Source organism: Pleurodeles waltl, chromosome 11 (assembly GCF_031143425.1).
Source record: "Pleurodeles waltl isolate 20211129_DDA chromosome 11, aPleWal1.hap1.20221129, whole genome shotgun sequence".
NCBI lineage: Eukaryota > Metazoa > Chordata > Amphibia > Caudata > Salamandridae > Pleurodeles > Pleurodeles waltl.
Genome location: NC_090450.1, coordinates 549,163,209 through 549,181,201, shown reverse-complemented (window position 1 = coordinate 549,181,201; position 17,993 = coordinate 549,163,209). Strand labels below are relative to the sequence as shown.

Sequence of the window (17,993 nt, the reverse complement as noted above, 5' to 3'; positions counted from 1 at the left end):
AATAGTTTTACTGGCAGAATTTCGAAGCACCACTGTGTCAGATCTTGATCCAGCATAACACTGATGGTGGTAAATCTACTGCATTTCGATTTGGCAGTCACAACATCTGAGGTTTCTCAATCCAGATGTCTCTCTGCAATGGAAGAAGACACTTGGGAGAAATATTGAAAGAAATTCTGCCAATTCTGCCAGTTCTGCAAATTGGTTCGTTGCTGTGTTGGGCATGGATAGTCTTCTCCAGCCCTTCAGTCTTCTGGGAATGTTTTTAGCTTTCTTTTCTTTCTACTAACACTGAGCTGATGATGTCCCTGGTCAAGTCAACCTTAGTGGCAAAAGCGTCAACATTTACAAAATATGGTCTGTTTAAGCACTTATATTAAATATGATCAATAACGACTAAAAATTTACCTGAACTATGATGGGTATGACCTCCAATGTTACTTTTCAAATGCTCAAACCTTTGTCCGAAAGTTAATATTTGACCTCTTTCATAATCACATTCATCTCTGTGGAATTTGCGCTGTTTCTTGGCCATAATCTCTCCCTCTAGTTTATCCAATTTAGTTTGTATTTTGTCCATTTCACTTTTAAATTCATCCACACTGCATTTTTCTTTCAGTATTGAAATGCCTTTATCTTTTTCGGTTGCTGCTTTTTCTACTTCTTTTTTGGCATATTTAATAAGCATTTTTAACATCCCTATGGAACAATTGTGGTTGTTCATGACCCATTCTTCAATCATTTCCGGGTCAGGCTTAAAAATAGTTGGAAAAATAAAAATGCTTAAACCTCATGGAACCCATTCAGAGTCCACATATTTTTGCAGTGTGGTAGCCTCCCACCATTTTGCTTGTTCACGTTTGGATGTTTTCCATAAGTTATTCTACAGTTGTTTTTTAGTAAGTTCCTCATTTTGGCCTTCCACCACCTCAGAAATATTCTGTTTGCCTCCAGTAAATGTAAATAGTTTATCAGCTGCCTTTTTCCACTTTTGTTCTCTGAGTGCTGCCATTATGTTATTTCACAAACCAATCGATCTTGGAAAATTTAATAACACGCTGTGCCCCGTAGACTTTCTCTAACAAAGACCAAAGAGAGTCCGCTCCGCTTGCCAGTTTGAGACAACTCAATGATACAACACAATATGAAATTACGACCAAGACAAAAATATTTCATAGCGAATAGGGAATATTTGGATAAATTACAAATGTGGAGTGACAAGAAAAGTATTGAAAAAAATGAATATTTGTTTTTAAAATGTGATTTCCCTAAACTCCCGGTATTATATCTGCTGCCCAAATTACACAAAAACTCTGTTAATCCACCAGGTAGACAGATTGTCTTGTCCAGAGGCAGTATGCTTGAGAACATGTCAAAATAATTGACTTTTTCCTTCAACCTTTTGTTGAATCGTTACCCTCTTTTATCAAGGATACTGGTGATTTTTTTAGAAGGATCAATGGCATCTCATGGGATGAAAATTTTTTATTGCTCAGCCTGGATGTAGAGAGTATGTATACGTGTATACCGCATGAATTGGGCATCAGCGCGAGCAAGCATTTTTTGAGAGCAAGATCAATCTCTTTTTTACAGCATACTGATATGTTACTGCAGATGATGAAGACATGTCTAACAAACAATTTATTTATTTTCAACAAGCAAATTTACCGACAAACACAAGGGACAGCGATGGGTACTTGCTTTGCCCCTAGATATGCAGGACTCTACCTGGGCTGGTGGGAGGAGCAAGTAGCATATAATATCCATCTGTTTGATGACCACGCTGTCCTTTGGGTTCGGTATATTGATGATATTTTCTGTATTTGGAATGGCAGTGAGAATGAGGCACTTGACGTTGTTCAACAACTGAATGAAAATCAGTTGAATCTAAAATTTGCAGCTCATATACATCGTTCTGAAATAGAATTTTTAGATTTGAAATTGGAGGTCAGGGATAGGAGATTAGTAAGTACATTGTTTTGAAAGAAACAGCTGGAAACAGCCTGCTTCAGGCTAAAAGCTGTCATTCCATTAATCTTATATGGAGCATTCCTTATGGAGAATTACTTAGAGCCAAAAGAAATTGTAGTGATGGCAAAGATTTCTTTCTTGATGCAAAAATCATGAGTAACACTTTCCGTGAGAGGGGTTATCCCCAGAACCTCATTGAAAACACTTTTAAAAAAGTGCTGTTGATGGACCGTGAAAAATCACTAATCTCCTGGGCTAAGGATAATGTTGAGGAAAGTCAACCTGTAAGATTTATTACAACCTTTCATGATCAAGCATGGGAATTAAGACGTAGTTTGAATAGATTTTAGGACATATTAAGAACGGAGGAGCATTTGGTAGAGGCTATTGGGAAAAGGCCCCAGGTCACCTTTAGGAGATGTGCCTCTCTTAAAGATAAGCTTTGCACCAGTTTATTGGACTCTGAAAAAAAGATGTAGACAGACATCAATACAAGGTTTTTATATCTGTGGATCTTGTAAGGCATGTGGAGGCAGCAACAGCTGCAAACAAATACAGTTATCTCAACAAACTCGACCTTTCATAATTAGAAATCATTTGAACTGTAACACAGAATTTTGCATTTACGCCTTGAGATGTCCATGTGACAAGTGTTACATTGGTAGCACAATTTACAAGGCAAAAAAACGTGTGCTGGAGCATATGAGAGCTATAACTAGGAAGGATAAAACATACCCAATTGCAAGACATTTTGCCCAGTATCATGAAAAGAATATCAACCTACTTAAATTCTGTGTGTTGGATAATATTCCCATCCATGTGAGAGGTGGGAACAGAGAACAAGAACTCAGGAGATTAGATTCAAAATTAATCATTAAGTATAGAACAATTCATCTAGGAGGATTTATTCTTGATGAGGAGTTATCAGTACATCTAGGATAATACAGGACAATGATTTGTTCTTTAATGTTTATCAGCTAGCTTTTACACATAGTTGTTTTTGGTCTTTGAATGTAATATGGTTTTTTCATAGAAGCAGGTAGATATTGTAGACAGTTTATTAGGTTGAGTGTATATTTTTATGTGTGAATAATTTTAAACCTGACTAATTATGTTTTCTTTATTCATTAGGGTGACATCGTGGCAACAGAAATAAAAAGCAAAAGAGCCATTATATTGACGAACTGGCCAGGATAGCGTGAGATCGCATTCTGATGTAGAGTTTTTGTAATCAAGAAATGAGACTTTTACTTTAGATGCATTTATTGAGAATTACATACTGTAAGTTCATATTGGGTTTGGATATTTTGCATGCAGTGGATCTCATGATGGTTGTGCAATTTTCATCATCACGATTAATAAGGTGAAAAAGTATCAGCGAGAGAATGTTCAGTTTAAAATTACGAGTATGTCTATTAAAAGTATTGAAGTAGCAGAATTTTAGATTTTTTGAATAATAAGAAGCATGAGGTGTAAAAAATAGAGTTATTTTTGTGATCTGCAGATGTATTGTGAAGTAGAAATAATGAAATCTCAGCATATTCAAAGATGCCCGAAATGCTTTTATTCAGGATTATCGAGTTCTGTTAGTCCATTGTTTGTGTTTTCTGAGAGAGTGCAGGTGACATGATATTTAGGTAGCGAATTAAAATGGCACTTTTATAACCTGTGAACAAGGAGCGGAGGCTCTGAAACGCGTAGGGTTTTTCTTACTTAGTTTTGAAATAAACATGCTTGTGTTCAAAGAGTCGCGGAATGTTGTTTTGATAAAGCCAAAGCGTTCCGCGTGTTCTGGCAACGTGTTGCTTTGATTCATAAGGGTTCGCTACCCTGCTGTGACTCGCCGCGACTAAGAGGCCAGAACTTAGCGGTCTTTGGATGGTATGTACAAATATATATACACACACATAATTATACACACACACACACATACACACACATATATATATATTAGGTTTTACTTAACCATTAGGAATTTGGTCCAAATCTGCCTCGCTCTCCCCTTAACTAATCAAACCAAATCATTTGTCTAACATTTTTTACTTCTCTGAATGAACTATATTTTGTTACTTTATCTTATGTACAGTCAGCATGGAACCAAGCTGACCGAAAGACAGCTTGCGAGTGTATCTGCAGAGGAATATCCACCATTTAGAGAGACCCATAATAGGCAGCTAGACTCCTACAACTAGACTGTCACAGCACCTCTCTTAAGAACAGTAGGTGCTCTTGTTCTTCCAAGGCCGTATAATCCTCCACATGCACACATTTCTATCTGGTGTTTGATGGCGGTGGGCACCGGCACTCATTTTAGGGACAATGAGGTATGTGCTAAGTGCCAAGAGATTCCATCAGAGCCATAGATGTGCTTTATAAAATGCTATAAATAGGTAAACAAAAATAATAAGTAAAATATGGCATTATCTACCTTTGACCCAGAGGTAGAAAGTGGCAGCAATGAGGAAGAGACAAAAGGAGAACATAGGTATAAAAAATAATCTGCAAGAGTGAGCTAAAGAGACAGGATGTGTAGGGGGTGGAATAAAAGACACATAAGATGATGCCAGTTTGATGGAATATTAAGGCCAGATGTATTATTCTATCAGGCAGCATAACGCAGCAAGACAACTTGCTGTGCTACATGAAAGGGAGAAAGCAGTAATGTGCCATATTTACCAATATATGGCACATTCCTGCTCTACCTGCACTGGCTCACAATTTTCTGCCAAGCGCCATGCAGGCACTGTTGCCATTTTGGTGCTAGGGTCCCTGTGTTGGAGGCAGCATTGCTTTTGTGCAGGAAGTGTATCTTCTTAGACACAATACACTTCTCTGAGGTGTTTTCCTCTTTCTCTGTGTACTGCAGAATGCAGCACACTTAGAAAGAGAAAACAACGTGGAGAAATAAGAATGTTTCTCCTCTTGTGCCTTCCTTGGGAAGGTGTAGCATTATGACACATTCCTAGGTTTGCCAGTGTTGGTAAATCTGGGAATATGCCAAATTCCATGGGTGGATGTGTGGGAACACTCAAGCTCCACCCATGGAATGCCTTCCATGGGCAAAGAAGCACAAGGCAGTGATTTGCACTGCCTTGGGTTACTCCAGATTTACCAAACACCACAGGTCAAGGAAGGTGGCCTTATATTGCTTGGTAAATCTGACTGTAGTATTGCGTTGCCCTGGCAACACACTAAATGACACAATGGCAACGCAATACTATGGTAAGTCTAGCCATTAGAATTCGACAACTGAGGCATTCATCAGCACTGCAGCAGGCTTCTAAGAAATATTTTGAGGCCCTGCACTTAGTTTTTTTTATTTTTACAAATTAACTACTGAGTGCACCACTGTCTTAACCTGCAGCACTACTCACTGTTCCTAGCTCCAAGATGTTATTAGATCTATATTGATGCAAAACCTGTGATGGTGCAGCTCTCTGTTCTGGAACACTGCCTGACCCATTGCTCATGACTGTGGCAGAATCCATCCTGGCAGGTGTTGTGGCCCGCAGCTGTTTACTAACTGAATCCTCACACTCAGTCACCAGAGCCATGAAATCTACAGGCGTTGGTGGCTTTAATTAACACCAACAGCGAATTTCTCACTCCAGGCCTGTGAAAAGGCAGTATGCATATTTGACTCTGCAATACGCACCTCTTTTACATAAGGCCACTTGGCATCTCTCACCTAAGGCCTGTGAACAGGTGGCATTTTCAGCTGACATTGCATCCTGTGCACCAAGACTCCCAACATCACGGCTCTTAAGCAGCAGGAGCTTTTTCACTAAAGGCTCCACTTCAATCCTCTCAGGTGTTGTTAGAGAAAGTAACGTGTATTAGGTTTGCTGTGGTGCTCGGTGATGCTGTGTGTCCTAAAGAGGGGAAGTGGACAGGAGAGATCTAACCTAGCATTGTATTGCATTGCAGCATTTATATACTGCTTAATACCCCTATATGGCATGCTGAAGGTATGGCCTACATGGGTAGTGCACTACACTGCGTGGAGTGTGTGGTTGGAAGGATGTTGCCTTTATTTTTCTCCTATGTGGGAAATGTTCCCACGTCATGCATGATGACCACAAAGGTGTGGTTGTCCTGCTATGGGATGCAGTGCCTACAGGTGTGGTGCATGGTAAAGTGAAGTGTGGGAGACAGGCACACAGTTTTATGGTTTTCGGTATGCTGGTAGAGTTGGACAGCTCTGCAAGTTTCCTTATGGTAGTTTTTATGATGTAGGATCTCACTTAAATCTCGGAGGGTGGCATGTCTTCCACCAGGGCAACAGAATAAATTATGCTGTCACTCTGATTGAGGTGCCGCTCACCAGATTTAGAAATGTTTGCTAGCTGAGTGGACATTTCTAGCATTGACAGGAACCACAGTCATGGCAGTTCCTGCTAATGCATTGTAAGTTTAATGGACAGCTCCTTCAACATGACGGAGCAGTGCTAAAAACTTACAACTATTTATTTTTGAAAATAAAAAAACAATGCCCCTCTTGCTCTGAGAGTTTCTTCTCATGACAAAGGGGGGTTCTTTTCAGTGTACCTTACTGCCAGGTTTTTCCTGGAGGTGATGGGCATTGTAAAGCAGCTTTTTCAGCATATTTAAATTGGGTGGGTGGAAATATATCCAAATATCTGTTGTCTGATGACCAAGGCAGAGACAGAGTAGTCTTAGCTATCATCAAACTATGGTCCACCCAAATTTAAATCAGGCAGGTGGACTATAATCGGTGTGGAGAAAACTCCATTGCTGATGGAGTTCTGTGTCCACCAAGATTTAAATAAGGCCCATAGTCTGCTTTGCTTGTTACTCCACTGGGTTAATCAAGCAAACATTTTGTGTATACTTGTGATTTTAATGGTGTAGGTGTCCTGTCTGCAGTGCAGCATCTATACTCGATGCTTAGACTTGGGGGTGGGGACTGTTGGCTAACCCCCTGTGGGACACGTGGGCGAGAGCAAATGTGACCTGCTCTCAAGAGAGTCCAAAGACTGACTCCTACACAGTACTATTTTAGCTCTGCCTTTCTAATCTATGACTCACAGCACAAGTACTCAAACCTACCTGATAGCCTTCTGCTATTGCTTTCCAGGAGGTACAATATGGCTTATGGCTGAGACTTCTCAGGCACATGGTCAGTCGGTGTATGTAACATTCCTGCTGCAGCTTCTAGAAGCACCAGTGTCCTATGGAAACTATGACCCATATTATACTTTTTGACTGTCAAAAAGCTTACCGCTGGCTAGCGCCATTTTCTAGCACCATCTTGGCATCATAGTTATACTATGACGCAAGACAGTTCTAAAAACTGGTTAGAGCAAAATTACGTTAACGAAGCCAAAATGACTATAACCTGTTTTACGGCACGTAAACGTGTCGCAAAACAGAAATGCACCATTTTTAACCGCATTAGGGTCTACTTCAGACGCTAATGCAGAAAACAGTGCCAAGGAGAGGCAAAATGGACCCAGAAAGCCAGGAGAGACCCCAGGGTGACCCCATTCAACCAGGAACAAGCCAGGAGGACAAACACAAGTCCCAGGGGAGGGAGAAGAAAAAGAGAAAGTGTTGTTTCAGTGTGGAGGAGCATGAAATACTTGTGAGATAGGTGACGGACCACCAACATCAAATCTTCATCACCTCCAAATTGCTAATTGGTAGGAGAGAGGCAATCTGGTAGCAGATAGTTGACAGGATTAACAGTGTGGCAGACTCGAGGAGAACCGTAACGAAGTGCAAGAACACTGGCATGATTGTAAGGGAAGGACAAAGGAGAAAATGACAAGGAACAGGAAGGCAGCACTTCAAACTGGAGGTGGTAGTCTAGCACCACAAGAGGACCTGGACAATATGGAGGAGATGGTCGCAGCGGTCATCCCAGAGGAACTGGTCACTGGAATTGCAGGACTGGACAGCGCAGCGCAATTGTCAAGTGCAAGAAGGGCGAGGCACCTAGGACACACTCAATGCATGTCAAAGGAGCGCAGAGGGACACATTGCACATGAAGCAAGTTGCACCATTCAGATGTAAGCTACACATGTACCTGTGCCTTCATAGTGCCATGCACCACAACACATACACAACCTGAACATATCTCAATCACAGGGCTAAATACTAACATGGATAGAAGGCGTGTCTAATTACTGTGCCTCTGGTTGTGCCATCATAAAATCCCTTGCATATGTCAAATAAACCCTAATCAGAGACTAGGAAGTCAATCAATAACGTTGCTGGGGTTTCGACATGGTGGTGTCCCTTGCAATAACACCTTGCAACTGCCTTGCCTCGTTGCCCAAACACATGTGTGCTGCATCTTACAGCACACAATTCATTGCAACCTTTCCCAACAGTACCCAGACATGTGCGAGTAGCACCACCACCCGCACATTAACAACACATCCACATAAGGCAGCCACCTCTCCATCATATAGTAGGGATGTCCCCTGGGTGCAGTCAAAATAATCTGGTCAGGCACTGGGGGAATGGCAGGGTGGTCCTGTATCACTGGAACCATGTCACTACCCAGAGAAACTAAACTGGTGTAGTGTGGAGCCACACATTTTGAAGCTGATCAGAGCTGTGCCACTACAGAAAATATGTACTACAGATTGCAAACTGTAGATCACAACAAATACAGGCTGAGCCCACAACTACTCTGACACAACCATGTGAGACACATAGGAATGGGGAAATAACCACACACATACAACACATGGTGTATGACTGTGAACATAATGGTGTACAATTACACATTGACGGGTGGCGCATGGGCAAGTCTGGTGTTGATAAGACTGCCAGTGCAGTGTACCTTTTGCGGTTGGCCGTATGAGTCACACGTTGGGATGGGGTGGAAATCTCTCTGCTCATGGTAGCTCTGTGGGGCACTTAGCACAACATTGTTGATGGACCAAATCGAGTCACTGCCAGTCCTGGGGTGCATTGGCTGTGACAGGACACGTTGCTTATAGCCCAGCAAATCAGGCAGTGGAAAGGGCAATGGGGCAGGGCATGGGTCCCCCTGCACTGCCCATGCCAGGTGCATGGGCTGTGCAGGGGCCCCCAGGGGCACACTACACCACATCACCACCAACTTTTGCAAAGGCTGGTGGAAAAGCGGGAACATACCTGAAGGGTAACGCTGATCGTAATACTGGTCTGGTGTCACAAGACAGGTGGCATTGCCAGTCTGTAAGCTGCCGGCACTTGCCAGTGCCAGACCATTGGCCCATTGGGCATTCCCCATGGACAACATGTGCCACTACCACCTGCGCTGTTAGGGGTGGTCATATACACAATAGCAGTCAGGTGGACATAGGACTGCTGGACTTGTAATGAGGGCCCATGTATGCACCAGTATGACTACCTGCAAAATCACCATCAAACTAACTTGAGGCTCTGACCTAACTTAAACTCCAGTTAACTGGCTATATCCAGAAACTAATTTACCATCAGGCACTGTCATATAGAAAATGTAGTACACAGAAACAAATGATACCCATGCTGGCCATCCCTGGGTCCACCCCGTGCCTGTGTCAAATTATCTGCACTGCCACTATGCTGCATTTCTTGCATCATAGTGCAAGGATGGCTGCATTGAGGGGGAGACCATAGTTGTGTATGAAGGAGCACCATCCAGCAAAGACAGAGGATGAAATGGAAATCTTCTAGGTCCATGTGTGCTGTGCAATGTAGCACACATACACAGACATCAACATGAGGTGTTATCAAAGGAAACAACAGCATAGTGTCTTGGCAATGCCATCCCTGGGGTGGTGTCAGGTTTCAGTATCGCCCGGGTCTATGTGAAACATGTAGGACTGGTACAGGGGTATATTGCAATGCGTGTTGTTGTGGCTTGACCACTGCAACACCCATTGCAAGGCCCTACCATACAAATAGATGCATAGGGAGGGTCGACAATAACAAGATGGTGTCAAGTCACCAAAAGCATTTGCATCACACCTAGTAGATATGACGCAGCCAATTGCGCCACCTGATCTTCCCCTCATGTGACACTCAGGTGGGCCAAAGGGCTGATAGACTGCAACCATGATGTACAGGAACAATGTTTGGGAATTAAGATGACAATGAGCCTCCAATAGCAAGTCAGTGACGTGACATGTCAACTGCCACAACACAGAAAGATTGATTTTGCACCATCTCATTGCAGAAGATGATGGCCCTCCTGCTGATCTGCCTGTCCTGGAGCACCCGGAAGACCTGGATGACCAGCAGACAACCATCAGCCCAGAGACCCTCCAAGAAGTCCTGGTATCCCTCCAGACACCACCTCCAGTCGCAAAAAGGACAAATAATGTAGCAGCCGTCCTAGATGCCCCACCCAACACCCCAATAGTACAACCTGCCAGCACCGAAACAGCTGAGGACTCTGAGGATCCAGGGACCAGCTTTTTAGAGAACAGTGGTAGGAGTCCAGCGAGAGCTAGCCAAGCAGGTGCAGGTGGGGATGGAGACTGTGGCAGAATGCACATGTGCCTCGTTATGGCCAATTAACATACTGCAGCCAAACGAGGCACGCACTCCCCAATGCATGGAGTCCAGCAGTGTCTGAGAGACATAGCTGCTGTCATGATGGAGAGGCCACAACAACTGCCCTCCCAAACTGGCAGCAGCGTGATTGAGAACAAGCTGGAATCCATCCACCGGGAAGTGGCCATCCTCAGGGCAGACATGGCTTCCTACCACCGGGATGTTGCTGCTATCCTGAAAAATCTGCAGCTCCTTCTTGCTGCAGTGATGCCATATGTAGTTCACCAAATGGCAGCTGCCGGGAATTGGGATTCCAAATACACAACCACTGAAGTGTGTGTGGCCTCCCTCTATCTACCCACCACCATGAAGGGCAGAGGAGACACCACACATATCAGAGGATGAAGATGTGGAACAGATCATCTTCACTTGTAAGAGTTCCCGGTAGCACCAGCCCATGCCACATGGGCAGTGTTCTCCTTCGTCCTGTGCTTGAGATCATGCCAGTGTAAGCACAGTTGGATATGTGCACTCCTCACCTACACACTGTTGACCTGTCTGCTATGGACTGTCATTGTCTCTCACTTACCAAACAGCAATTATTGTTCCACCACACTTAACAACACTTCACCCAAGCATGTCCCTTGACATGTCCCTCAACCCTGGACTTGTGTTGTGTCACGATTGTATGGATTTCACAAATGGGGTCACTGACCTGGACATTGTAAATATTGCACTACAACACTTGTAAATAAACACCTCCGACACAAACTCTTAGTAATTGTGATGTGTGTAACCATGCCATTAGTCACAGAGTGTCAGTTCAAGTTTGCAGGACTGTGGGGGCACATACCTACACACAAGGTCCCAACATGACAAATGTTAATGCTGGTCTCAATTCACTGAGAATGTTACAAATGAAGAACACGTATGCTACACTCACTACATAGAGCAGGAATGGCTGTAAAACAGTTCTAGGGCAAAATCATCAGCTGGGAGTAAAAGTAGAACACATTGGTGAGATACAGAGGTAACTAACCTCATTAGTGATTGCCACTGGTCAGTTTTGCAGGGTAGAGTTCAAATTTAGGCTGTTGTCAGATGTGTCACAGTTCCCAACATTCCTACATAGGACCCCAACACTGCCAACTAAAGTACCACACCTACCTGTCCAATACAAAGTAAACAAAGTAACCTTGAGTGGTGGGTACTCTGGATGGCATATGCATGGATAAGTAGATGTGTTGTTGCTGCCAATGTGACAGCTCAGTTGTCAATAGGGGATGCACATGTCAATAGAGGTATTCGGAGGCAGGACGGAGTCTCTAGGCCAACACACAATTTGCACCATGCACTCATGGGAAGACACTGAGACACAAGCATATAACACAAAGGCCCATATTTATACTTTTTTAGCGCCGCATTTGTGCCGCTTTTTGACGCAAAAGCGGCGCAAATTTACAAAATCCAATTGTATTTTGAAAGTTTGCGCCGCTTTTGTGTCATAAAGCGGCGCAAATGCGGCGCTAAAAAAGTAGAAATATGGGCCCAAATGTATAAGAGTACGTCAAAAGTTTATTAAAATTTTAACTAAACTAAAAACATTAATAAAACCAACCCTATCCCAAACTAACCTATTCTAACTATACTTATCCAACTACTAAAGCTAACTACCCTATGCTAAACGTAACTAACACAACTAACACCACACTCTAAACATTGGCTCCTCACCCCCCCACCTTAAGTTACAAGACACATCAGGACAACATATACTAATACTGCACTTTACATTGCAACACCTCACAGCTCCAGATCAGAGGCTTCATCCTTCAGTTTTATCCTGTATACACTATGATTATTCTGCTCTCATTGGTTTCTTATGGATCAGGAAGCAGGGTAAGTGGTATGATATAAAAGTTGGTTCTTCGAAGCATATTCGACTTTCTTCAGGACCTTTGTAAAACAATCAAGGTGTGGATCATGAGAGACGTTAGAATTTTTCATTAGCTACAATATGACAAACACCTTAAATTTCAATGTATCAATACTCATCCTATTCGCAGAAAAAACATACACCCTATGCCATAGGTGACACTCCTCACATAAAACGAACAAACAAGATACATGACATTCATATACGAGCTACAGGCTGCTCCTGACCCTCTGATGTAAGCCAAAAAGAACATTGCTAGCCCTAGCCTCAGAGTTCATTTTAAGCATGTAAGGCAAGCAATCTCTTTTCGACAAACCTGATTTCAGTAAAAGAAAATAACCATCTTACCTATGTTCATTTGTGAGATTAATTCAGGGTCAAATTTATATCTATTAATTTAAAGTAAATGTTCCTGATTACATGCCCTAATTTTCTACTATTGTAATATAGCTGACATACGATATTTCAATTTAATGTAATGTAATATGAGAACAACATATAACATAACTGATATCTCTTTACCACTACCAAACTCCCCACATAAGTTCCAGATACACATGGGCAGATCTCACCACGCTGCCACAACATAGACTATGGGGCATATTGAAGAGCCCCTAGCGCCATTCCAATGCCAGATTAGTGTCATTTTTTATGCTAATGTGGCGTTAGAAGGCCAAAAATGCAACGCCATCTTTACAAAGTGGCGCAATACATGCATTGTGCCACTTTCAAACCCTTCGCACTACATAATGCCCGCACCAGGCATATTATATGCAAAGGGGCGTTCCCCCGTTAGGAGGCTAAAAAACTGGTGCAAGGAAATCTAAGAGATTTCCTTGTGCAATTTATTGGCACAATTAACGCCTGTTCAGAGCAGGCATTATAAGGAGGTTTCCTTTGCTTACAATGGGCCTCTGGGTGCTTTGCAGGATTAGCGTCAGAATTGTTTATGCTAATCCTGCAAAGCACCGGACTAGCATCAATAATTCAGATGCTAGTCCCCTAACTACCACCATGGTGTGCAGTATTTTAAATATGGCGCACACATGGTGGTGTTAGGGGGAGGCTAAGGGGAGCAAGAAAAACACACAGTGCAGCGCCACTTTTCTTAAATATGTCCTCATACATACAAATTTAGGATTAACACAACACAATGCAAACCTGCCCCCAGAAGTAGGTCTGTGCAGACAAAATCAACTTGGTGGATGACTGCTACCTCAAAGACATTTCTTTATAATGTCCTAATGCTGACACATGAATTCAGTGTTCCTTTATACAATAAGGACAAAACAGTCTAATAATCAAGGCAGCTTTCTTCAGAATAAAAATAATATTTCCAGTTTAGACATTAAGAAGCATTAATTAATGGATTCATCCTGACAACATGTGGAAATCACCAATTCATCTTTGTCTTCTATACGAGGTCCAGAGCAGCACACGGGGGAAGTAATGATTTTATAACACCATAAATTATTGATGTCAGTGTTTTTTAGATTTTGTAATGTAACTTGCAAATGAGATGGTTTGTGAGAATATCAATGCTTCCTAGTGACAGGTGTATTTTCGGATGAGTAAAGGGCCATAACTTCCTGTTAACACTCTTTTTTCAATGTATTATTTTTGTGTTGTTTATAATATGCTGTGGCTCACAACCTGTTTCACATATCATTCAGCCTTCTACAACAGACTGGAGTAAGCATTGAGCACCACGAACATACTGTGCATTGCTTCGCCTTTACCAACAGGTTCTGGTTGCAGGACTCTTCTGTACCATGCCCTGCGTCCAATCCCCTGCCAAACATATTTCCGCACATATCTGACTTTTGCTACAGGTTGTGCTAGAATTCAACCAGTAACAGTGGGATGTGAGCATGACCAGTAGTCATACACTGCAGACTATAAGTACAGAGTGGTAGCCAAATACTCGACGTAGCCATCATGTCCTTCAATACCACTGTGTCCAGTCGGCAGCAATTTTCAGCTGAGCCTACTTGGACAATGAGGATGTAATTTTTCATTCTATTTTTTTTAATTCACTGACTTCAAAATTAGGTCCACTAATGGGGGTGGGGCATCTTGAAATTAGTGCATCAACTTTCAAGATGGCATCAATCACTCTAAGATAGCACCTTTGTCTGCCAGTCCGGCTCATAGCTCACATGATTCAGCATCATCTAGAAAGGTTGTCAAACAACCCACAGTAGTAGCATAGCTCTGCCTCTTAACCTATTCATCATCAATCGATGCTGCCATCTTAAAAAATGACCACAGCCCATTTTAAAATGATGGTGCTGATTGCCACCATTTTAGGGAATGGTAAGTACTTCTGACAAGCGTTGGGATTCTAGAAATGCATTCCATTCTCTAAAGTGTTTCTGGATGCTTCCAGATTTTCGAGTATTCTAAGATGACGGCCAAGTACTGCCTTCTTAGATTGTTTTTCAATCATTCAAACATGGCCAACCTATTGCATAGCAGGTTACCACTATGAAGAATACATTTACATTCTTAATTTTGGAGGCGGAATTTACCCCATTTTTGTCTGCCCTCATGCTCTCTCGTATTGAGGGTGCTTTTCCACAATGAGTGATTCATTTTTGCTGAATTTGGCATTATGAAAATTATGAGTAAAACAAAAATATTCAAGGTGTTGAAGCGAGTCTGCTTGCAGAGAAATTAACTGCACAAATATGAAGAGGATCCACAGTTCACAGATGTTGGAGAGGACAGCAGGAGAAACACTGTTGCACCACTCAAATTTAAATATGGTTTAAAAATGTAAGGGCCTGATTTATACTTTTTTAGCACCGCAATTGAGTAATTTTTTACGCAAAAAGGGCGCTAACACAAACTATAATTGAATTTTGTAAGTTTGCACCACTTTTATGTCCAAAAATGACGCAAATGCGTCGCTAAACAGTATAAATCAGGTCCCAAGGGGCATATTTATACTCCGTTTGTGCCAAATGTGCGTCAAAAATGTTGATGCACATTCAGCGCAGACCGTGCACCATATTTATACTATGACGCCCGACTTCGTGGACGTAAATATTCCCCATGTGCGTCATTTTTTGGATGCGGGAGACCGCCTTGCGTTAATGACATACAAGATAGGCATTCCCGCCAAAAAAATGACTTTAAGGCCTGTGTGCCTTATTTATACTCCAGCTTAATTTTGATGGATAGTAGGGGGTGGGCCTTAAAAAACGGCACACAGCCTGATGTGCGCTGTTTTTTAACACAGGCGTTAGTCCGGTTTGAGCCATGATTTTTTACTCTAACCTGACTTGCACCATTTTTTGAAGCACAACCCCCATTTTCCCCTATGTCGGCACTGCCTGGTTTGAATCATTTGTTTTCACTCTGACCAGCCCCCAGCGCCGGCTAACGTCAATCCTTAAATAAGGCGTCCTCATGGTGCGTAGGAATGGCGTTAGCCGGCGCTAAAAAAATCTACGCAAACCAGCGCCGGCGCTGGTTTGCATCAAAAAGTATAAATATAGGCCCAAGTCTTTATGTTTTTAGTTGCCACCATGAAGTCGTAATTTTGCTGTAATTCTGTCAGTAGTTCATGAAATAGTGGAAAGCAAAAACTTACATTTGGAACCAAAATGACAAAAGCTACTATTAGGTTGGCCACCATAATTTTCGAACATAAATGCACAAACGCTCGCCCCCGTCCTGCCCAATCTGCACAATATTAAAAAGGTCGCTAAACATCTGCGAGAGAGAGAGAGAGAGCGAGAGACGCACACTCACGCACACCCACGTATATTCACAGAAAAAAAACCTTGCTTAAGGTTGTGATTAAAACAATCAGGTAACATAATGACAATACCGTGTCTACCATACAAAGCTTTGACTGCTTTGAAATTTCTTAGTGCAGCTAGAAAATCATAACTCTTAACTTCTACCACGGCAATGCTCTGGTCCAGCTCTCTAATATGACATCAATTATGGTGTAACTCATGACATCATCAGTGGCTTCATTGATGACACTACTGGTGACTTTACATGTCAATTCACCGTTGATATCCTATATGATATCAGTAATGGTGATTAACACTCCTGCACAGTGAAGTTCACTAGGTGTACTATTTTCCACTATCCTGCGGCCTCTTGATACAAACACACAGCTGTCAACATTTAATAACCAAAATTAAGAAGCATTTTTACGGACCTTTTTAAGATAATGATGATATCATAGAGATGTCTTCCCAAGAATCTGTGCCCGAAGCTATGGATAAAGAAAGAACTACCAGATTAAGTGGTTTCTATTTAATAGAAAAACAGATGTGTTGTGGGCCCTTCTATAACAATGTAACACATTTGTAGATTTTTAAAATGAAAAACACTGTCACGAATACAATTATTTGTATAATTTATATATGTACAATTCAATCGATATATTTATATAATATCAAAATAGCAATAGATCAATATTCACATTATTCTGGTAATGAGTCATAGTTACCATACTCAAACATATCAAGTTCAATGGCAGCTCCCTATGAGCTCCAGGGCTACTCCCTCCTTGTTTTCTGACCTGACGTTATTATAGCAAGTGAAAAATAATATATTATTCACTCTTGGTATAATAAAAAAATGCTATCTAGCAACAGCCTGAGCTAGCTTGCTGTGACAGTGACTAATAGCTGGTGCAGTTGCACGATCACTTGCACCAGCAGATTATCCACGGCTTGTCAAATCTGAGCCCTAGCCTCAAGGCCCTGGCATGCCTAAGTGCCTCCCCCTATCTGACATGGCAAAGCGGCACAACTAAAAATAGCCTTGTGCGACACCGGCTTAAGCCCCGTAGTGCCGTAACTACACGCCAACCACCCTGTTATCCCACACTTCCCCAACTCATCACAGAGTTTGAAGAGAGTGGAGTGAAAAAGCAGAGACTGAACCTGATATCTATGAATGCGTAGCTTCAAGGTTTCTGTTTCATACTTCAGCATTGGAAGAAGAAACGACAGGAGTCCAAATTGGACCTACGCAATCAGTAAGGTAAGTAAAAAAGCTTGTAAATGCTGTGTGCATTTGGGTGAGTGTGTGAAGTGCGTGTCTGTCACAGAACGTCTGTATGTGTGAGCAGATCTATGTGTATATGTGTGTTTGTGTGAGACAGGGAGAGGCAGGCTGTGAAGGGATGTGTCGGAATGAGTGAGGATAACTGACAGGAATACTACGAGTAAGAATGAATAGAGTGAGGGAGAATGACAATGAGTGTTACTCTGTGTGTGACTGAGTCGGAAAGAGACAGAGAGGGTCATTCTGACCCGGGCGGGCGGCGGTCGCCGCCCGCCTGGCGGGAACCGCCAAATGGCCGCCCCGCGGTCAAAAGACCGCGGGGGCCATTCTGACTTTCCCGCTGGGCCGGCGGGCGCCCGCCAAGGGAGCGCCCGCCGGCCCAGCGGGAAAGGGCCTGCAACACAGAAGCCGGCTCCGAATGGAGCCGGCGGTGTTGCAGGTGTGCGACGGGTGCAGTAGCACCCGTCGCGATTTTCACTGTCTGCTATGCAGACAGTGAAAATCATGCTGGGGCCCTGTTAGGGGGCCCCACGACACCCGTTCCCGCCATCCTGT

The 17,993-nt window shown here is 42.6% G+C and overlaps 1 long non-coding RNA gene across 3 annotated transcripts in view; it reads left to right on the top strand.

Annotated features, from left to right (window-relative positions):
- LOC138266640 (uncharacterized) overlaps positions 1-17,993 on the top strand; it is a 197,916-nt gene that overhangs the window by 131,179 nt on the left and 48,744 nt on the right. For 2 of the 3 annotated variants that reach the window (XR_011199592.1, XR_011199594.1), the window contains one exon: positions 3,103-3,650. This is a non-coding gene — a long non-coding RNA (uncharacterized lncRNA). Of the gene's footprint in view, positions 1-3,102; positions 3,651-17,993 lie in introns of those variants that run through there. The other variant, XR_011199593.1, reaches the window with a different exon arrangement.